General features: G+C 41.6%; 1 protein-coding gene across 12 annotated transcripts in view; it reads right to left on the bottom strand.

Annotated features, from left to right (window-relative positions):
* The window catches only part of THRB (thyroid hormone receptor beta), a 468,459-nt gene that overhangs the window by 128,173 nt on the left and 316,725 nt on the right, over positions 1–23,561 (bottom strand). Inside the window, exon 4 of one of the 12 annotated variants that reach the window (XM_007505175.3) lies at positions 4,843–4,907. The exons of the other annotated variants lie outside the window; for them this stretch is intronic. The gene's annotated coding sequence lies outside the window, so the exon portion shown is untranslated. The remainder of the gene's footprint in view (positions 1–4,842; positions 4,908–23,561) is intronic. 12 annotated transcript variants of the gene reach the window in all.

Here is a 23,561-nt window from a genome sequence, read left to right on the forward strand (position 1 = left end):
TCCAGAGTACGAGTCCTTCTCAGTAATAAGCTTGAAACCACTTACACCCACCATCCATTTTTCCATTGTCCCTTTGGTAACCTGCAATCTCGATTCATCTAAGACCATGCCCCGTGATTTACTGGCAGACAGCATCGACAGGACAGTGTCAGAATGACAAAAATGGGCTTTTTTAGGAGCAAAGAAGTTTAGAATCCTTGGGAGTGCTGCCCAATTGTCCAAGTGTGATCTAGCCTGAGACGCATCCTCAGAGCCTGTCTGATGCTTTCACATCACACAGGCAGCTGGCTAGAGGTGCGACAGATTGACTGCTAGGCCTGGAGACAGGAATTTTTGCTGTTCAGTTGTTTTAGTCATACCCAAATCTTCATGACCCCATTTGAGTTTGTTCTTTTTTTTGTGGCAAAGATCTGGAGTGTTTTGACATGTCCCTTTTTAGGAGGCAGGAAGATCTCAGTTCAAATCTAATCTTTGATACTAGCTGTGTAATTAACCTTGGGCAAGTCAATGAACTTCTGCCTGCCTCAGTTTCCTCATCTTTAAAATAGAGATAATAAAAATGCCTACTAGGGGTGTTGTGAGGATCAAATGAGATAATATTTACAAACACCTAGTAGGTGCTAAATAAATGTTCATTCCTCCCATCTATCAGAACTATAGAGGTCTAAGGAATCTCAGAAGTTATTGATTTCAAACTTCTCAGTTTATTAATGAGAAAATTATAGACCAGAGGTTAAGTGATTTGACCAAGGTCACTAAGGGGGATCTTTTACAAATATTAAGATCTTTTACAAATATTAGATTATAGATCAAATAACTCTGGATCAGAGAACATGATGGCACCCTATTATTTGTGTGTTTTTTAACCTTTACCTTATGTCTTAGAATAAATACTGTATATTGGTTCGAAGGCAGAAGAATGATAAGGGATAGGCAATGGGAGTTAAGTGACTTGCCCATGATTGATGAACTGGGAAGTATCTGAGGCTGGATATGAACCCAGGACCTCCTGTCTCTATGCCTGGCTCTCCATGCCCTACCTAGTTATCTCCCTTGCCCCCCTATAGTTTTTAAAATTAACAATGTGAAGAAAAATCTTACATTCTCTACAATGGGATATTATCACACATGATGACAATTTTTCATCAATGGCATTATATGATCTGCTATAGAAAATAATTTGCCAAAGCCTGCATATTCCCTTCTTGGATTCTCACTAAGGCTGTTGACTGACTTAAGAAAAAAGGCTCAAACATAAATCTTCTCCCACGTAGGAGTGTTTGGTATGCTATTAATGGGCCAAAGAGTCGAGGCGTTGGACATTTTGTAGCTTTCAGTATAACTGAGTCAATGCAAAGTAGAGGACTAGGTTGTTGGGGATACAAAGTGAAAACATAACAGAAAATCATCAAATCTGTGAGTTGGAAGGATCCTCGTAGTCATCTAGCCCTAATTATATTTGGAATTCTCTTTTTTTTTCCCCATAAGAAAATTCTTTCATTTCAAACTGGAACTCAGCTAGTCATTGTTTAAAAAGTCCCCTGAATAATTCAAGAGAAGCAAAATAGAGTTCTGGATGGAGACAGCTTCCTGGCTGTGTGACCCTGGACAAGTCACTTAAATTCATTGCTCCTGGCTCTTTGTTCATGACTACAAAGCTGGACTGAACCTCACAAGTCATCTAGTCCAGACCCTTCATTTACACATGAGGAACCTGAGGTCCAAGATTGAGTTACCCAAGGTCTCATAATGAGATTTGAACCAAGATCATCAGATTCCACTGTACAGAGGACATGGTGTACAGGAGAGTAAGAGCTGGATTTTACTCCAGGGAAAGAAGTTAATGTACTGTCTCTGACACTTATTGGCTGCCTTTGGGCAGTTCACATGATCCTCTCTGGACCTCTGCTTCCTCAACTATAAAATGGGGGAGTTGGACTAGTCAACCTCTAAAGTCCCTTCCAATCCTAGGATCTCCGATGAACCTGTAATCCGGTGACTGCAGGTCACAAAGCAGGTTCTGACCCATCTTCCAAGAGGGAGCTTTTTCACTGGGAGTTCCCTACCAAAGAAATAACAGATCCAATCTGGAGAACAACTCGATCCTTGCCTTTTCTCTTTGCACATCTTGATCACCTATATGCCATTGGGGCTTAGGCTGCTTTTTTATTGGATTCCATCTTTCCAGGACCTGCTACCATGATGGAGGCCTATAACTATGGATTCCATCTGGTTCTTCTTTTCCATCAGATGTTTTGTGGGTAGCATAGGGGACAGAAAGAAGAAAAATCCTTTAGAAACCAAGTTCCTTGATTTCATTTGGAAAAGAAGCCTCTCAGATCTTTTTTTTTTTTTGGGTAGCATCTGGTATCCACCTACCTAAAGGAGAACTATGGTACCTTCAGAGTGTAGGTGGCAGGCCCAGTCCTGAGCAAAATAGGAACCAGGAAGAATTTATTGTTGGCTGGCTGCCATCTATGTTTTTATTACTCTTTTTTCCCCATCCTCTCATCCAGGTGCGTTCTCACTTTCTGCTTTCTAGACTATTACATGCATGATAAAACATTTGGTAAGAGCACCTACTATGTGCTAGGCACTGGGAATATAAAGACAGGCAACTGAGACAGGCTCCAAACTCAAGGAGCTTTCATTCTTATAGGAAAGGCAATAGATAAAAAGGAACTGGGGATGGTAGTGGGAAGAGAGCACGGAAATGGTTAGGAATTGACGGGAAGTCCTAGTCCCGGGCAAGAGGAGGTGATAGAGCTTACTGATCTCAGCCCAAGGTGGTTCTAGGGTCATCCATGTGTTGGAAAGGAGATGAGAAAACAATTCTCACCAAGGTGTGAGTTGTGTTTACTCAGGCTCTTAGGTTAGGTCTTAGGGGACTTGGGTCTGCCATTGACTAGAACTGGGTAAGTCACTTACACTTTCTGAACCCGTTTCATTGGCTGAAAAGATCTGAGTAAAAATAAGGCAAAGGGTAGCTGGGAGGATCCAAGAAGACACAAATACATTTATATATTTAAAAAAATGTAAACAGAGCTTCCAAAGCTATCAAGTTCTACAATGATAGAAGGTGTTATTTTTGCTAAGTGTGCTAAGATTGTCTGTAGGGTATGAGGAACTGGAGCCACTGGCCTGGGCTCTAAATTGGGGTCACTTCCCTCCCCCCCCCCTTCTCTACCCATTTCTCCTAAGTGGCTATGCAATACCTGTCACTTCCGTTTATTAGCTGTTGGTCTCTGGATGAGTCACTTTACCAAGCTTCAGTTTCTTCATCCATTGATGAGGTGGGGATGATAATACTTGGAATAGCTACTAAGCAGGGCTGTGAGGTTCATACGAGATAATGTCCTGTGTCATAGTTGGCAAACTTGAAAGCAGGACCTACATGGCACATTATCAAGACCTCATCATCCTCATGAACCGTGGAGAGCTGTCATGCTCTACATGGCTCTGTAACCCTCTAAGCCAACGCTTGATTTTCACTGGAACCTGATTCCACCCTTATAGAAAACAAAGAAATGGGTGAGAGGCAAGTACAAAGTATGATTTCCCCTGTCCAAGGTCCCTGATTCTTTTTCTTTTCTTCTTCTTAATTTATTTGTTTGTTGATTACAGTAAAGTTCCCAGATATCTCTCTTCCTCCCTTCCCGTTCCACATCAGAGAATGCATCACTTTACAAAAAATATGTGCATAGAAATGAAATCTTTTGTGTTTCTAATTATTAGTTTTTTCTCTGGAGGTGGTCATTCCTAAGTTATTCTTCAAACATTAATTCTGGAGCTGTATTTAATGTTCTCTTGGATTCTACTCATTTCGCTTTCCATGATCTCATGTAAGTCTTTCCAAGTGTTTTGAAAATCAACCTGTTCATCATTTCTTATGGTGTAGTGGTATTCCATCACAAACATATGCTACAAACTTCTTCAGCCATTCCCCAACTGATGGACAGCCTCTCGGTTTCCAGTTCTTTACCGCCACAAAGAGAGCTGCTATAAATATTTTAGAGCATGTAGATGCTTTCCCTTTTTCCCTATTCACCATGGGAAACAGACCCAACTGGGGTATTACTGGATCTAAGGGTATACACAGTTTTAGAACTCTTTGGACCTACTTCCAGATTTCTCTCCAGAATGGTCAGATCAGTTCACAGTTTCACCAACAGTGTATTAGTGTTCCTATTTTGCTATATCTAGACCCTTGATCCTTAAAGAATTGACCTTGATATCTCTCCCAGGAATATTTTCATTTTAATCCATTAATTCAAAGGAATCTCTTGTGGCAGAATTTCAGACAGCAATAATGTGTAAGTAAGATGGCAAGATTTTTCAGGCAGAGGTGACTTACTGATAGCCCTTAATCAGATGCCAGCAGGGAGTCTCCTCCTTTATCTTTGGTGAAGGGCAGCTTAGTGCTGGAGTGGGACCCTTTCTCTACTATGCTGAGAGGGAAAATAGAGCCAAAGAATATATCAGTTTCTCTGTTGGATATGAAGTGAGATTCAAGACCCTTTAAGGCATCAATGAAGTGACTTCTGAATGACAGAACTATAATTTTTATGTAAAGATTTCAGCAATCATCAAAGGAAAAGATGATGACTTTTGGTTGGAATTAGAATTTAATTTGCTATGCCCAATTTTTCCTCTTAGAAAAATGACTTGAACACAATCACAGAATGTGATTGCTGAAAGGGCTTTGGAGATCATCTGGCCCAATTTATTTCTTCTCTCTCCTCAACTTTACAGATGGGGGAACTGAGGTCTACAGAAGCTAAATAATTTGCTCAGTCTCATGGTTAGTAAGTAGCAAAGCTGGGACATAAACCCAGACCTCACCTAATAGACTGGACATCCCGTGAGTGTGAGGACCATTTCATTCTCGGTTTTTGTCTTCTTGTTGCCTGCAAAGTATTTGAGAAGTGCTTGTTGACACAGAGAAGTTGCTCAATAAATACTAACAGGCTGATGCAAGGCAAATGCTCTCTCTGTGCCTCAGGTAGCTTTCCACTCTTATTACAGGTATGCCTTGTTTTATTATGATTTATTGTCTTTCACAAACATTGCATTTTATTTTCTGTTTTACAAATTAATGGCTTGAAAACCCTGTTTTGAACAATCCTATTGGCACCATTCCTCCAACAGCATGTGCTTGCATGGTGTTTTTGAGTCAGGTTTTGGGAATTCTCATGATATTTCAAACTTTTTCGTTCTGATTTGAGCTGTTCTGGTGATCTGTGATCAGTGACCTTTGATGTTATTATTGTAATTGTTCTAGAACACCACAAACCACATGCATATAAGCTGGAGAATTTTGTGGCTATTGGTTGTTACCCTGTCTCTCTTCCCTTTTCTCTGGACCACTATTTGCTAAGATACAACAATAGTGAAATTAGTCAGTTGATAAATCCACGATGGTCTCTAATTGTTCATGGGAAAGAAAGAGTCAATCGATGGTGCAGACTTGATTGTTGTCTTATTTTTAGAAATTGCCGCAGCCATCCCAGTCTTCAGCAGACTCTGGGTAGTCAGTAGCCATCACCATTGAGGCAAGAGCCTCCACCAGCAAGAAGATTATGACTCGCTGAAGGTTCAGATGATGGTCAGCGTTGTTTAGCAATAAAGGATTTCCTATTTTTTCTCTTCTTTTATTTTATCTAATTCTATTATTTTAGCAATAAAGGTAATTATTGGTTTTTAAAAGACAAACTATAGTTTCTGTTTTATATGCACTGGGAAACCAAGAAATTTACATGGCTTGATTTATTGCGATATTTACGGTAGTGGGGTGATCTGGAACAAAATCCCCAATGTCTCCAAGGTACACGTCTACTAACCTGCCTAGTGGCAAGTGGCCTCTTCCCCTGCCTCAGGGGGCTTACCTCTAATATTATTACCCTTCCTAGAGGCAGCAAGATGACATAGCAGATAGAGTCCTGGACCAAGGGTTAGGAAGACCTTGAATTCAAATCCAGCCTTGGACACTTCCTAGCTGTGTGACCCTGGGAAGTGATTTAATCTCCCCGAGTCTCAGTTTCCTCATCTGTAAAATGGATAACAACAGCCCTAACCTCCCAGAGTGGTGAGGATCAAATGTGATAATATTTATGAAGTGCTTAGCAGAGTGCCTGGTGCCTGGCAGGCATTCTCTGAATGTTTATTCCTTTCTTTTCCCTTCCTGTCAAATCCACAGTTGTAATGCCAAATTCATGTCTCTCTCTCTCTGAATGGCCCGCACCTGTTTCCTTCCTTTGAACACATCTCCATATCAAACACTTAAAAAGGACTGCATATATAATCAGAGGGTCATCCTAGGTAAGGCAGGAGAACTCCACTTGGGTTTTTTCAGAGCTTCCCCAAATACTGAAAGAATTGTCTTGGGAGAGGTAAAGACTTCCAGGAAAATCTTGGTAAGGGGCTTGGACTGCAAGATGCTCATCGGGGTCCCTTCATCCATCTCTGAAATCACTGAATAATCCACTGGACAGCCTGCTCTGTCTACGTCTCCCATGCTTCCTTCCTTCGTCACTATCCTCAGCCACCCCATGGCCTGAGCCGGCAGGAACAAGTCTCTTCCCCTGGTAAACAGGCCACTGATTCGCTGAGCTCTGGGGACAAGAAGGACCAAACCATCAATCACACCATGCCCAAACCAAACAGGTAACCCAACAGACCTCCGCTTTGATTCTGCCTCTGCTGACATCTTGTGGGATGTGGTGGTAGTTTCCCCTTGGCCAACAGAGAGGCTACAAAGAAGGGAGGGAGTAGAGAGAACAAAATCCAATTCACCATATCTGGGAAATTAAGTCACTTCTTCAATGACCAAAAAAATAAAACAGAAGAAAGAAAGAAAGAAAGAAAGAAAGAAAGAAAGAAAGAAAGAAAGAAAGAAAGAAAGAAAGAAAGAAAGAAAGAAAGAAAGAAAGAAAGAAAGAAAGAAAGAAAGAAAGAAAGAAAGAAAGAAAGAAAGAAAGAAAGAAAGAAAGAAAGAAAGAAAGAAAGAAAGAGAAGAAAGAAAGAAAGAAAGAAAGAAAGAAAAAAAGAAAGAAAGAAAGAAAGAAAGAAAGAAAGAAAGAAAGAAAGAAAGAAAGAAAGAAAGAAAGAAAGAAAGAAAGAAAGAAATAGAGGGCACCACAGCATAGCACGCAGATGCCTAGATACATAACTGTGGTTAGCTGACTCACCAAGATCTGTGGATTTGGAAAACAAATTATCACTTAAAAATAAAACATTTGGCACTTGGTGATTTATTACACAGGGTAGCATAGATGTCTGAGAATAAAACGAAAAAGGATTTGGTTTTCTTTTTTCCTTGGGGCGGGGAGTGTTGTAGCAGGGAAAATGAGTGGGTGAAGGCACTTTGGTTTTTAGAAATAATTTGTTATTTGACCAAGAAGTATGAGGGAGGTGACATTGAGGAGTCTGACTTGTTCAGAAATCTGGGGAAATCTTCCATTCCCCTAAACATAAAGCAGGGAGAGAATGGGTGGGTAATCTGTTCTTGACAAACTCACTGATCTCTTGGTGGTGATTACTTTAGCAGTGATTGTTAATAAAATTATTTGATGATAAAAAAGGTATTAAACAGAATGCTTGTTGCCAGGCCCTCTCTCCATGTTGCGTGATTTAAACACACACACCTACATACAATAAAGAGAGCTATTCTCCTTGGAAAATTATCTATAGAGAAAACAAATAAGTTTAAAAATAAATTTTATATAACAAATAAAGAAAAGATAAAATAATTTTAAAATTAACTTTAAAAGAACTTTATGGTAAAAATGAATAAAATAAATTAAAATAAAAATTCTGTGTAGGAATTTCTACTTTCCCCTGCCTTGCATTCCCTGGTTTGGTTCCTTGGATGTAATCCTCAAAAAAAAAAAGTCCTTTTTTTGCTGCCTCTGACTATCAGTCAATCAACAAATATTTTAGTGACTGCTATATGCCAGACTCTATGCCAGAGGTTTGGTTCTGTTGTTTACTCATCAGTCAGTTGTTCCAGACTCTACCTTAAAAAACTGTCCTTAACATTTGGAGCAACCTCAGAAGAGTTAGTCTGCCTGACTCTGGCTTCCTGCTGTTGGACATAGACTCAAAGAAGGGCCAAAATAAAGAGAAACGACTCTCTCTCTCTCTCTCTCTCTCTCTCTCTCTCTCTCTCTCTCTCTCTCTCTCTCTCTCTCTCCCCTCCCCTCTTTCTGTCTCTCTCTCTGAGTCTCTCTGTCTGCCTCTGTCTCTCTGCCTCTGTCTCTTTTTCTCTGTCTCTGTCTCTCTCCCTCTCTGTCTGTCTCTCTCTTTAAATATATATATATATGTATATATATATATCTTTTCTCTTCATTTATATTCATTCATAGATATAGGACAGTTCTCTTCATTTCATGTGTGTGTGTGTGTGTGTGTGTGTGTGTGTGTGTGTGTGTGTGTGTGTGTGTGTGCTGGAGCCTGATTGAATGGGAGCTGATTGTTAAAATTTCAGTGTGAGCATTTACACCTTAGAAATTGGCAAACACTACAAATTGGGGCTTGATTTCTTGTGGTAGTGATTGTCGAGAATTGAGAGAGCAATGGAGAAAATATAAATAATGCAGATTGAACCTAAAACTGTGTTGTGCATACATTTTCCTCCTAGAAATCCAGTTGTTAACACCTTCCAGTACAACACTCCCAAATAAACCAAAATATTCATAACAACCCTTATGGTAGTAGAGAAAACCAGAAATGAAGTACATGCCCAGTGAATGGGAGAATAATTGAATGAACGACATTGGATATAAAGAAGGGCTGAATCCATGCCCATACAGTTAATAAGTATCTGGGAAGGGATCTGAACTTTGGTCTTCCAGATTTAAGTCTAGAGTTATTTTTGCTCTGCCATGTTGACTTTTTGTGGAAGAGGTGGCCACTAGGGGTAGGTGAGACCTTTATCTTAGGAAGAAGCAGATTCTGAATGAGGAAAAGGCACCTTTTAGTTTAGGGAGTCAATGAAAGTTAGTGTCTACTTTGACTGTCTTTTGGACTGGGAACAAATACATTTAACCTTTGTGTTTTATGTCTGTGAAATGGTCTACAATTGGATTTGTACTTGTCTAGCTTTGACTCATCTCATTAGTGTTACCTTAGGGAGTAATAGTTATTGTCTGGCTGGAGTTCTTCAACCATCATGATCATCCAGTAGATAGGAGAAGGCATTATTTCTTAGCTACATGTTGGTTAAGATGGCTTCTGAGGGTCCATCTGACTTGGAGATTCCATGATGATCATAAGATCATGGATATAGAGTTGAAAGGTAATCTGCTTCAAAGCAAGGGTCCTCTTCCCCTGCCTCAGGGGGCTTACCTCTAATATTATTAACCTTCCTAGAGGCAGCAAGATGACATAGCAGATAGAGTCCTGGACCAAGGGTTAGGAAGACCTTGAATTCAAATCCAGCCTTGGACACTTCCTAGCTGTGTGACCCTGGGAAGTAATTTAATCTCCCCAAGTCTCAGTTTCATTAAGTAGATGATGAAACTGAGACTGGTTAAAGCTAAGTGTTTTGCTGAAGTTCACATAAGTAGTAAAAGACAGAGTTAAGATTTGAACCTGCAGCCTAGAGTCAGGAAGATCAGAGTTGAAATCTGGCCTCACATACTTACTAGCTGTGTGACCCTGGGCAAGTCACTTAGCCCTGTTTGTTTCAGGTTCCTCATCTGTCAAATGAGCTGGAGAAGGAAAAGGTGAACCACTCTGGTATCTTTGCCAAGAAAACCCCGAGTGGAGACAGAAAGAGTCAGACACAACTGGAGCAATAGAACCCTCTCAAAAAGATCTGAACCTGGGTCTTTTAGCTTCCCAGTTAGTGTTCTAACATGGTCTGATCACTGAGCCAGATTCTTCCAGTGCACTTCCTACGTGTAAATTGGGTTCTTTTGTTAGGGCCAACATCATCCCTGAATCCTTGTGGTGGGCAGGGCACGGGGAAGAATTACAAGAAAGGAAGGCAAATGAATCTCTTCCCTCCCTTTAGCTATCTTTAACCAAAGAGCTTGACAAATAAATATGGTCCATATTGGATGCCACTGGCAGATGGAGGGATTACAAAGGTATCCTACAAAGGCATTGGGAGATGCTAATAACACTGGCAAAGTTCTCCAAGTTAAAGTTGCACAAGAGTGCATTGGGCTGCATTGACAGGGAGGGGGCTCTCCTTCATTGGTCATCTTCCAGCACAGGTTGGATGGCTATTTGTTGGGTAGGATATAAAGGGGACCCTTGTCAATATCCCAGTTGGATTTGATGACCTTTCATCATCAAAGTGCCTTTCCTTTTTAAGAATCTTTCACAGAAACCTTTGGAGGTCATAGGTTCTCAGTCCCTTGAGGAGTGAGAGGCATTAACAAGTGGAAACCAGATTGTCATCAGCCAGGGATGTTTGAGAGGAAAGTGAAATTTAGGTACTTTTTGGACTAGATGGCCTCTGATATTCCTCCCAACTTTGAGGTCCTGTGATTTTTTCCAGTTGGTTAAGTTGGAAACATTTCCATTTTGAGAAGTCAATGTACTTGGGAGTCAGAAATACTTGGGTTCAAATCTCACCTCAGACACTTCCCAATTAGGTAATGCTGTGCAAGTCAATTACACTCTGTGCCTCAATTTTCTTATTTGCAAAATGAGAGAGTTGGACTGATTACCTCTAAGGAAATTTTCCTTGAAGATAATGGAAGCAAAGTAAGTTTTTCTTGTCTGCTCTGTCTACTAATATTACAGCATCTGTCCCAAGAAGAAGCCTTATCCAGCATGGTCAAATAGACTGAGCACCAGATATATGAGTCAGAATGACCTGCATTAAAATCTCACCTCAGAATTTGGGTGAGTCTCAGCTTGGGTTCCAGTTTCCTCAAATATGAATGAGAAGGTTGGATTTGATAACTATTAAGCTCCTATTCTTGCTCTAAAAATCTATGATCCTCTGTATGATTTCATTCTCATTCTGGATAGGGCCACCAAGTGTAAGAGATTAATGCTGCACAAAACCTGGAAAAGCAGATGCAATGAATAGAAGCTTGAAGATCTGCCCATCAAGGATTCCAGAGGAGAATGGGACCTAGAGAAGGCAGTTGAACAAGGAGACAGAAACTGTTTCTTATTCACGCTTTTTCCTGGGACTATAGGAGAAAGAGCTAAAGGAGATTTTCTCTGCTTTTCTCTCTGATAGGCTTGGAGCTTGGCTCTGAAGAACTTTGAAAGCTGTAATATCCCTCTGAAAGACTATACAATTTCTCTTATTTATCTTAAGAGTTATAATAGATTAGGGAAATCCTGAATTCCCTCTTTCCTATCCAAATTCCCTTTGCCCCTCCTTCCTTAAAATAAATCCCTCTTTCTAGTATTTTAGAGACTGAGTTATCTGTTAAACTTTCAGTCAACTTACCCATTCTGAATCCCAGCTTGAGTCCAACTGAAGAAGACAACAGAAGTTGGTGGGGTGGAGGAGGAGAAAAAGAATTCTGCCTTCTCATTACCTTATTTCTCTTGTGTGTTTGCTCAGCACCTCCAATTACCATAAAAACCCTAATAAAGAAACCACCTAATACACAAGGTCCAGCTCATCATTCTTAGCAATTAGTCAAAGGCTTTAGTTTTTCAGAGTCCCTTGCTCTCATAAAGATGGAGTCTTGGAGGGTTAAGACATGGGTCAATAAACAGCTATGAATCTTTCTGTTGTAGTCAAAACAGTGGCATCTCATTGACTACATCATTGTACGCCAGCGAGACATCCAGGATGTAAAGATCACCAGAGCCATGAGAGGAGCTGAATGCTGGACAGACCACCGATTGGTTAGAGCAACTCTTCAAATGCGCATTGCGCCTTGCCATCCAAAACACGCCCAGACAGTTTGCGCATTTTACAATGTGAGTCGTCTTAGAGATCCATCTTATTTGCAAACATTCCAGCCCTGCCTGGACGACAAGCTGTCTGCCAAGGGACCACTCACTGGAAGCTCAACCGAGAAATGGAACCAGTTCAGAGACGCAGTGAAGGAAACATCAAAGGCAGTCCTAGGCCCCAAACAATGCAACCACCAGGACTGGTTCGAGGAGAACAACACTGCTATTGAAGACCTATTGAGCAAAAAGAACAAAGCCTTTATGGAGTGGCAAAATAACCCAAACTCTGCTCCTAAAAAGGACAGATTCAAATCTCTCCAAGCCATGGCGCAGCGTGCGATCAGGAAGATGCAAGACCGATGGTGGGGAAAAAAAGGCAGAAGAAACCCAGCATTTTGCTGATACGAAAAACTACAAACAATTTTTCAGTGCCCTCAAGACTGTCTATGGGCCATTAAAACCCACCACCACTCCCTTGCTATCCTCTGACAGTGACACTCTCATAAAAGATAAAAAAGGCATCAGCAACAGGTGGAAAGAACACTTCAGTCAGCTTCTCAACCGACCCTCTTCAGTTGACCAAAGTGCCCTTGACCAGATCCCCCAAAACTGCACCATTGAACAACTTGACGTCCCTCCTTCAATAGAGGAAGTCCAAAAAGCCATTAAAAAAATGAGTGCAGGCAAGGCACCCAGTAAAGACGGGATCCCAACCGAGGTGTACAAGGCCTTAAATGGAAAGGTGCTCTAGGCATTCCACATAGTGCTGACCAGCATATGGGAAGAGGAAGACATGCCCCCAGAACTCAGAGATGCCTCCATCGTAGCCCTATACAAGAACAAAGGCGCACGAGCAGCCTGTGACAACTACAGAGGCATCTCACTACTCTCCACTGCTGGAAAGATCCTCGCCCGTGTTATACTCAACAGACTCCTGTCATCTGTTTCAGAGCAGAATCTGCCTGAATCACAATGTGGCTTCCGACCAGATCACAGCACCATCGACATGGTCTTCACAGTGAGGCAAATGCAGGAAAAATGCCTTGAGCAGAACCTAAGTCTCTACATCGTCTTCATAGATCTAACAAAGGTGTTCGACACAGTGAACAGGGACGCATTGTGGGTGATCCTCAGCAAGCTCGGTTGCCCAGCAAAATTCGTCAAACTGATCCAGCTCTTTCATGTCGACATGACAGGGGAAGTCCTATCTGGTGGAGAGACTTCCAATCGCTTCAACATCTCCAATGGCGTGAAACAAGGCTGTGTCCTCACTCTGGTACTATTCAACCTATTTTTCACCCAAGTATTATGACATGCTGTGATGGATCTAGACCTGGGCGTCTACATCAAATACTGACTGGATGGCTCACTATTGGACCTTCGCCGCCTGACTGCAAAAACAAAGACAACAGAGAGACTCATCCTGGAAGCTCTCCTCGCAGATGACTGTGCTCTCATGGCCCACCAAGAAAATCATCTCCAAACCATTGTGGACAGGTTCTCCACTGCAACAAAACTGTTTGGCCTGACTATCAGCCTCAGCAAAACAGAGGTGCTATTCCAACATGCACCAGGGAGGCCAACGAACCAGCCGTGCATTACAATCGACGGCCCGCAGCTTTCTAACGTCAACACTTTCAAGTACCTGGGCAGCACCATCGCCAACGACAGGTCCCTAGACCATGAGATCAATGCCAGGATCCAAAGGGCCAGCCAGGCACTCGGGAGGCTGCGCTTCAAAGTCCTCCAACACAGAGGTGTAAGCACTGCGATGAAGCTCAAAGTGTACAACGCAGTGGTCCTCAGCTCGCTCCTGTATGGTTGTGAGACATGGACACTGTACTGGAAGCACATGAAACAGCTGGAGCAATTCCATCAACGCTCCCTCCGGTCAATCATGAGGATCCGATGGCAGGACCGAATCACCCACCAGGAAGTCCTCGACAGAGCCAACTCCACCAGCATCGAAGTCCTGGTCCTCAAAACTCAGCTATGATGGTCTGGACATGTCATCCGCATGGACCCACAGCGAATACCAAGACAGGTATTCTATGGTGAACTGTCAGCTGGACTCAGGAAGCAAGGTCGACCAAAGAAAAGATTCAAGGATCAGCTAAAGTCCAACTTGAAGTGGGCTGGCATGACACCAAAGCAACTAGAACTCACTGCTTCTGACAGAAGCAGCTGGCGAACCCACATTAACCATGCCGCCATCACCTTTGAAGATGAGCGACGTCGACATCTTGTGAACGCCGACACCAGACCACAACCGCACCTCCCGTAACAACTGGTGTCCCAGGCCCCGTGTGCCACAAACTCTGAGCTCAGTCTTTGGACTCCAAAGCCACATGAGGGTACACCGTAGATGAAACTGCACAAAGACAATAGTCATTCTTGGTCACCGAGAGACTACCACTACTATTAGTTTCCTAATTTCCACTGAAAGATTGACCCACTTAGAAATTTCTACCCCTAGTCTGATTTAGAGAGACACAGATAAAAGCATCTCACAAGGGAGAATCCCGTCATGTATGGCTACTTCAGATATATGATCTCCTAAAAGGTGCAGGGCAAAGGAATCCAAGAAGGAATGAAGAGCCAGGTACCCAATGGAGTGGAGCTAAGCTTCTCTAGAAAGAACATTCTGTTGAGGACTTGTTTGTGCATCCTCAAGATAAGACTGTGGGAAGTCTCCCAGCAAACTGGAGTGGCAGCTTCTGCAACATAACCAAGGAGGTTTGCTGCTGCTCCCATTTAGCTACCTTATGAGCTCTCTTGGAAAGATGGAGCTCTCCTGGTTGACCTGTAGCCAGTAGAGACAACAGAGTGTTTCTATCACTGGACAGCACTCTGGTGCTGACACCTGCCACTTCTCAAAGCAATGTCACACTCAACTCCTCTGGTGATTAGCTTTCAGTGGGATGGCACCTCTGACACAAGCGTGGCCATGTTGCCTCAGCATTCTTGTCAGAGAGGTATCAGGGACAGGCGCTTGTCCCCACATGACAACTTGTCTCCCCTGGGACTGCCTTTGTGTACTCTGGCTTCTTCACAGGCTTGACTTCTGGTTCTTCTTACCTGGTTCATCCTGTTCTCCCACTCTTCCTGGGGCTTTTTCTCCATCTTTCAGCATCCTGACTCCTCTGACTTGGTACATGTGCCCCTGCTGGCTCATTGACCCCTTATTAGGTGACCTCTAAAGACCCTTTGTGCTTGCATTTTGATCTTTCTTCCATCTTTTGCATGAGTTCTTTGGAAAAAATCTGAGCTCATTAGGGAGCTCCCTGGGCAAACTGATTTTCTTCTAGACACCATTATGAGTATAATTTGTAATCATAGTAACTTCCTTATTTCCTTCCTCCCTCCCTCCCTCCTTTTTTCTTTTCCTTCCTTCCTCCCATTTTCATTTTGTCTTTCTTTTTTGTTCTTTTCAATGATCATCTCATCTCTCGGGTGGATTTCCAATTTGAGTGATGAGCTTATTATTAAGAGGTAGCACATTGTAGTTAAGTGTTAGACTTCAAGTCAGGTGAGATCTGGGCTGGAATTCTGACTCTGACACTTATTAATTGTGTGATCCCAAGCCAAGTCATCTTGCCTAATTAAACCTCAGTTTCCTCATCTGTAAAACTGAGATAATAATGCCTTTAGTATTAACTTCTGAGGGCTGCTGTGAGGATATAATGAGATAACCTATGTAAAATAATCTTTATTATCTACCATTATTTATGTACCATTATGTAGCAGCTATTTATGATTTATAGATTCATCACTATCAATTATTTATCATTATTATTCATCTATTTATCATTATTTATTGGTCATTATTGCTAAATTATTTATCTATTTATCATTTTCTGATAATTATTTATCAGCTATTTATTTATCCATTGGCCCTTATTAGCTATTTGTTATTTATCTGTTTATCATTATTTATTGACCATTATTTATCAGCAATTTATTAGTATTTTAAAATTTATTGATCATTATTAATCAACTATTGTTATCCAATAATAATTGGACTGGCCCTGAGACTTCAATGGTGAAGGGGGTTTCTGGTTAGATCTTTCGGGGCAGATTAATGCTGTTTTTACAACTTCATCTAAGAGAGTGGGATCCAGGAGTGAAGTGACTTACATAGGGTCATATAGCCAGAGTGTGTCAGAAGTGGATGGGCCTGGACTCAAGCCTTTCCGATTCCAAGTTAGCTCTATATCTCTTGCGTCTCCTTGTCTCTTACCTATGTTTATTACTTTTCAAAGAAATACCAATAGCTGCTATTATAATAAATGACAAATGAATAAAAAAGTTGCTGGATTCACAGTAGCTTTTGTAGTTGTGTGTGTCTCTATCTGCTGCTCTCATTTTGTCGATCAGAGGAAAATCTTTTTTGAAACAAACAGAGTCCTGATTCTAGAAATCAGCTAGGTGGTGCCCTAGTGCACCAAGCTCCAGGCTTAGAGTCAGGAAGACTTGAGTTCAGATTCGGCCTCAGACACTTAACTAGCTGTATGACCCTGGGCAAGTCATGTCACCCTGCCTGCCTCAGTTTACCCATCTGTAAATAAGTGGGAGAGGGAAATGACAAACCACTCCAGTATTTTTGCCAAGAAAACCCCAAATGGGGTCACAAAGAATTGGACATGACTGAAATGATTGAACAGCGTTTGGGAACCCCTCAAACAAGGGATCTCGGATGTCCCTTCTGGCCAAGACTTTATGCTTTTCTAACCCATTCCCAGACTAAGCTCAAGAATGTGCCTAAAACCCTCTCGAGATGTTTATGTATCTTATTTTAAGGCACTTCAAAGAGGGAAATTCTTCTCCCTTTCTTGGCCCTGTCCCAGGCCAATGTTTAGAAGCCATTAGCACCAGGTAAAATAGTTCCTTCTATTTCATCTAAGTTCTTCCCGCTCCAATTTCATCTCATTTCCTCTTGTTTCATCTTGAATGGAAATGGTGACTGCCTGGCTCATACAGACACTCAATTCAGTCTGAGAGCGACTCGAGCTTCTCTGCTAGGTTCTAGCAGGCATTGACAGCTACGGTGGCCACGTCCCAGCCAACGTGTGCTGAGTATCCTCATTCCATCTGTGTTAAACAGAGGCAGCCCTGAGACCGCCATGATTAGGAGAGGCAGTGCCAGATGCAGCCCCGGGAAAAACTGTGCAATGAGTCCTCTGTCTTTGGTGCCTTCCTCCTCCCCCACGGCTAGTGCCTCGTCCCTCCCCGTCCCCAGCATGCCCTCCTTCCTCTTCTCCCCAGCATCCCATTTATTCCCAGCTGGCAGCCTATTAATTCTGACTGAGGCATAAACTGATCTTGTAGGTGTTAGTCAGGAAGGCTCGCCCTCTTCAACGGAAGGTCTGAGATGAACATCAGAAAGGGTCCAAGAACCACTGAGTCCAGCCCCCTTGTCTTCTATGTGAGGAAACAGGTAGAGAGAGAGGTTCGGTGCTCAGGATAACAGAGCCCAGTCTGAGGCAGGATTTGAACCTGGCTTATCCAGTGCCTTATCCAAGAAACCAAGGCTGCCTTTTGTCTTCTGGCAGTTTTGATGTTGTGGAGAGAAGGGATGAGCCCTAGAGCTCAGGTTCAATCCCCTCATTTATAGATGAGGAAAATGAGGCCAAATAAGTCCTGTGACTTGCCCTAGAATGAAGTGGCAAAGCTAAGGATTTTATTACAGGTTCTCTGATGCTAAGGCAGTTTGGCGACACAGTGGGTAGAGTGCCAGTCCTGGAGTCAGAGGAGATGCATTTAATTCTAGTCCAGACATTTACTAGCTGTGTGACCCTGGACAAGTCACCTAATCCCTGTTTCCTTCAGTTTCCTCATCTGTAAAATGAGCTGGAGAAGGAAATGGCAAAAAGTCACTTAACCCCATTTGTCTCAATTTCCTCATCTGTAAAATGAGCTGGAGAAGGAAATGGCAAAAAGTCACTTAACTCCATTTGTCTCAGTTTCCTCATCTGTAAAATGAGCTGGAGAAGGAAATGGAAAATCATGCCAAAATCTTTTCCAAGAAAACTCCAGATAGGGTTATAAAGTCAGACATGATTGAAATGAGTCAACAACCACCTTTGGCCCCAATCTGAAGAATCTTCCCATTATCCAACACTTCCTTCTGCAATGCCCAGAGGCTTTTTTTTATAACTCTCCCCTGGGTTTCCACATTCCCCCCAAATTCTGTAGTTGTGAAATAATATGCACTCTCTTCCTCACACCTGTCCCTTCATGATTTCCCATTCTCTGCCCCCTCCTCTCTATACTGGCATCACAACTGCTTTCCAAACAATAACACGAGATTGCTGATCCATGTTCAGCATCCAGGATGTTTTTATGCTGTGTTGGGCACATTTCCAGAACAATAATATTCTTTTCATTCAACTGAATTAGAAATCCTAACAGATAAGGTATGCAAAGGAAGGATTTTTCTTCTGCCTGTTATAAAATCCCATACAGACAACTCTACAATATTGTACCAAATTTGCTTCATTACAATTCCATTCCCTAAGCATTTCTTAAATGGCCACTAGCCTCTCCCCATTCCAATTCATCCACACAGCTGCAAAAGTAGGACTTACCTCAAGCACAGGTTGAATCATGGCACTCTTGCCTGCCCCCCGAAACTGGAAAGAAGTCAACCAAGCTTACATTCTCCATGTCATCCTCACCTCCTCATTCTCTCCCCCCTCGGGTCAGATGGGCTATCAAGGATTCCCATTTCTACCTTCAGACATCTCTCTTCTAGCCCCCTTTATCCCCTCCTCTACCGTCAACCTGGTACAGACCCTCCTCACTTCCCAGGAAGATTAATGGAAGAGGCTTCTGGTTGACCTTCCTGCCTCATCTCTCCCCACTCTAAGCCATTTTTTGTGCAATTGTCAAACTGCTCTCAAAGCTGGGGCATGACCACATCACCCCCCCCCCACCACGTCCTCTGTTTGTTTTTTAGGGTCTTTTATAGTCTGGACTTGCTCACTTTTCCAGTCTTCTTATCCATCTCTCAGATTCACTGACAATGGCTTTCTTGCTGTCCTGTTTCTCATACAAGATATTCCCTCTCCCAATCCTGAGTATTTTCATTGGCTATATCCCATGCCAGGAATGCTTTCCCTCCTCATCTCTACACCCTAGTCTCTTTTTAGTGTCATTCCATAGTTAAGTTGTGCCTGCCCTTTTGGGACCCTAAGGACCCTACTGCCTATGGGGTTTTCTTGGCAAAGATACTGGAATGACTTGCAATTTCCTTTTCTAGTGGATTAAGGCAAACAGAGGTTAGGTGATTTCCCCACGGTTATATAGCTAGTAAGTGCCAGAGGCCACTTTTAAACTGAGGTCTTCTTGACTCCAGGACAAGCACTCTATCCATTGAGCAACCCAGCTTCTTGGCCTTCCTCCAAGACTCAGTTAAAGTCTCCTCTTCTACAAGAAACCTTTCCCATCCCTCCTTAATCTTAGTATTTCCTCTCTGAGAGTACTCTCAATTTTCCATGGGTATTTTTTATTTATATATAATTGTTTGTATGTTCTCCTCCATATTAGATTGTGAGCTTCTTGAGGCCAGGGATGGCTACTTTTCTTGCTTTCTCTCTTTTCCTTCCTTCCCTTCTTCCTCCCTCCTTTCTCTCTCTCTCTCTCTCTCTCTCTCTCTCTCTCTCTCTCTCTCTCTCTCTCTCTCTCTCTCTCTCTCTCTCTCTCTCCTCTCCTCTCCTCTCCTCTCCTCTCTTCTCCTCTCCTCTCCTCTCCTTTCTCCCCTCCCCTCTCTGCTTTCTTCTATCTTTGGTGCTTAGCACAGTGCTTGGCACATAGTAGGTGCTTAATAAAAAGCAGTTGACTGACTTATAGGCATGTTACATTGCCCCAAATGGAATTTAAACTCTTGGAGAATAAGATCCATTTTGGTTTTATCTTTATACCTTTCCTTGCTTAGGGCACATGTGGCACACAGTATGTATTTAATAAAAGTTTATTGGCCTGAGTTGATTTGAATGTCCTACCTAGAGGAATGAATGGGTAGGTTTATTTATGAGGTCTTTGTCTGCTACGTAGGGATGCTGATACTCTAACAGGGCATCTTTAGGGCAGTTTCCTGGTCCTTATGCCATTTGTTTGGGGGAGTCAAGTTGAAGAGGGTCACAAAAATACAAAGCTCGATCTGGAAGGGATCTCAAAGGTCATTCAATCCAATGACCACATTTTACCAAAGAAGAAGCAGACCTTAAGAGAGGTTAATGACTTCTCCAGAGTCACCAAGGTAGTAAGTAGCAAAGACAGCATTTGACTGGGGTCTTTTGACTCCAAATCCAGAACTCTCCATTACACCACTTAAATGAAGACTTATTTCCATGGTTCTCAATAGAAAAATGTCTCCACATTTTAGCTTTCAATTTTGGGTAAAAGTCTACCACTTGATTCTAATTATAAGAAAAGAGGGTAGGAGTAGAGTGGGGGTGATTTTGGAACCATTTTTAAGGCTAGAGAATTTAGATCTCAGCCAAACCAATATGCCCAAAGCTTTAAAATTCAACACTAAAAAAATAAGCTTTGGTTCTAAGATGAGACTTTTTGGGGGGGAATTTGGCCTTCCTCTGGCTTTGAGTCTGCTGCTCTGACCCTCTTAGGGCTGGAGATGGAGCCAGCTCTGCTAGCCTGGCTATTAATTGCACAAAGCAGCATCTACTGGTTAGTAAATAAATGTAATCAACCTTGAGAGCAATCTTGTCTCAGCACACTGCCAATTCTTTGGGCTGAACTGTCTGAACTTGATATTCCCTTCCTCTAAAACCCTGGAGCTGATGCTTCAAACACATGCTATAAGAAGCTATTAAATGCGTTGCCTGCAATTGTGCTGAACTTTTAGTTGTTGTGAATATTGGTTGGCATTTTATTTACTAATCATTAGCCAGTGTGGGAGCCCTTGAATGGAACATGTATTGGCTGAAACAAGATTCCATTCTGACCAGCTGCTTGGCCAAGCTTTTACCCATGTTATGATAATTTAATAATACAAGAAATGATACTAACATAATATAACACATATAGTAATTATAATAGTTCAATACCAATATGATATATGTATCTATGTTATCTATTAATACACTATAGCAATATCATATGTACTAATAGTGAAATGAACAGAAAGGATAATTATAAGTTGTTGAGCATGATTCTTCCTTTCTGACAGATCATATCCTGGAGAGCTATGTAAACAATAGAATATCAAATTTCCTTCCAATCACACTTTGAGTACCATCTTCTACTTTTCCTGATGTCTCCTTGGTAACTATTGGTTGTTTTGTCTTCAAATTACTTTGCTTAATTCTCTAATTTTGTATTTAAAAATTCTTGGAATCCTAGGTGTAATTAGTTCAACTCCCCTTATTTTTGAGATGAGAAAACTGAGGCTTAAGGAGCAAAGTGATTCACCCAAGGACATGCAGATAATAAATGACCAAGGTAGGATATGAACCCAGCTCCTCTGAGTCAACTTGCGTACTTGTAAAGTCTCACTAGTAGACTCATTCAACCAATCAATCAACAAGCATGTGCTGAGTATCTAGTCTGTACAAGTCCTGGGGATACAAATGAAACCTACCGACAAATATTCATTAAGCAAGTCCCTTGAGGGCTGGCAATTTTTCATTTTTGCTTTTGTATTCTTGGTGCAGCACCTGGCACTCAATAAATGTTTGGGGAATTGAATTTCCTATTCTCCTCCCAAGGGTTCTGTTCAAAAATCAAGATGTCTGCTGGATGTGGGTGAAGAGTGAAAGATTTAAATGAAGGCTGATATGCCCTACACATAGGAAACACTCAATAACTGTCTGATGAATAGGTGGATAGATGTCGAAACTCACACCTGCCTTTAATATTTGTATGTCTCAGAGAGGTTTATAGAAAGAGGGCCACCATATTCATGGAGAATTATTGGTGGGAGTATCTTAAGCAAAATAATAAGGTGATGGAATATGATGGTTGATTAAATTGTCTGGTAAAGTGAGGGCTAATCTGATACCTCTTTTTGTTTCAACTCTGCTTCCTGAAAAGATTTCATTTTCTGTCATAGTAAGTAGAATCTGGTGAGCTTGGCTGAATCAGAGCTGTTAATACAGAGGGGATAATGAATAGGAAGGAACTTTTTTGGATAGTCCTACTGGGAAGGCAACTAATACTACTTCAGCAAGACAGCATGGAAACTGCTTGTTTTCCCAACCATGACTTTCCCTCAGAGAAAATGGTTCTGGCTAGAAAATGGTAGCCTAAGAAGTATATCATTAAATCATTCATGGAACTGATGCGGTCCACTTCAGTTGAACCACCTCAAAAGGTGAGGTCAGACTTCAATGTAAGGCTGATCAATTGGCTTCTTCATTCATTCTTCTATGGGAGAAGGGTGGGGATTGAAGAAGGATACTAAATATGTTATTTTACCATTTGATCAAGACTTGTAGCCACCATCTTATCCATTCTCCATACCCAAGTGTGGACTTCATGAAGTAATCAGATCTTCTTAAACTCTTTTGTGAGTGGGAAAAAATGGAAAAAGTCTCTTGGGCGAAATGGAGTATATGGATCCAGGATGAAATGGAAGAGTATCCAGCTGAACATCTTCATTCAGAGGTGACCTGTCTGTTCTTTTAGATTAAGAACTTTGGTCAGTGGGATGAAGAACCACATTTCTAGAGGACTGATGAAGGATGATGCTCCCTACCACTTTAGAGGTGATGACCCCAAGAGGTGGCATGAGACATACATTTTTGGATGTGGCCAATGCAGACATTTGTTTTGCTTAACTATGCCGATTTCTTACAAAGGCTTTGTTTTTCTTTTTTTTTCTTCTCAATGGGTAATGGGGATGGTTAGGAGGGAGAAAAAGTAAATGCTTATTAGTTGAAAAAATTTAGTGAAATAATAAAAAACAAGATTAAAGAGGTGGCTTTGGTCTTCGTAGACATTACGTTTAAAATGTTTTTTTTTTCTTTTTGCTGCTCAACTAAGTAGTGTCCAGAAAAAGGGAGGCAATTAATGTAATATTTTATCCAGTATATTGCTCAACTAATAGCAGATGCTTTCCCAAGTATTACATTTGATTTTAATTCAATTCAATTAGAATCATAGATATAAAGCATGAAGGGACCTTAGAGGTTGTAATCTAATCAAATTACCTCAATCATAAATGAGGAAACTAAGGTCACAGAGCTAAAGAATTTACCCAAGAAACACAGGAAGTAAATAGCAGAGTTAGGGAGTAAATGGAGAATTTCTCCTTCCAAGTTCATTGCTCTTTTCACTAAACCCTATTTTTGTTGTTGAATCATTTTTCAGTTGGATCTGACTCTTTGTGACCACATTTAGGGTTTTCTTCGCAAGGTACTGGAATGGTCTGTCATTTTCTTCTTCAACTCATTCTACAGATGAGGAAACTGAGGCAAACAATATCTCAACAATAACCAGATCTAAGATCTGACAAATTTTTAAAAACAAAATTAGAGAGTAATACAAAGTAAAACAACTTACCTAAGGTTACACAGCTAGCACCCGTTTGAGGCCAGATTTGAACTCAGGAAGACTCATCTTCCTGACTTAAGGTCCAACACTCTATCTCCTGCACCACCTATCTATCTAGCTATCCCTTCATTCTACTTAGCTACTGTCTGACAGTTCATTATACTTGTTCT

This window comes from Monodelphis domestica, chromosome 5, assembly GCF_027887165.1.
Source record: "Monodelphis domestica isolate mMonDom1 chromosome 5, mMonDom1.pri, whole genome shotgun sequence".
Taxonomy (NCBI): domain Eukaryota; kingdom Metazoa; phylum Chordata; class Mammalia; order Didelphimorphia; family Didelphidae; genus Monodelphis; species Monodelphis domestica.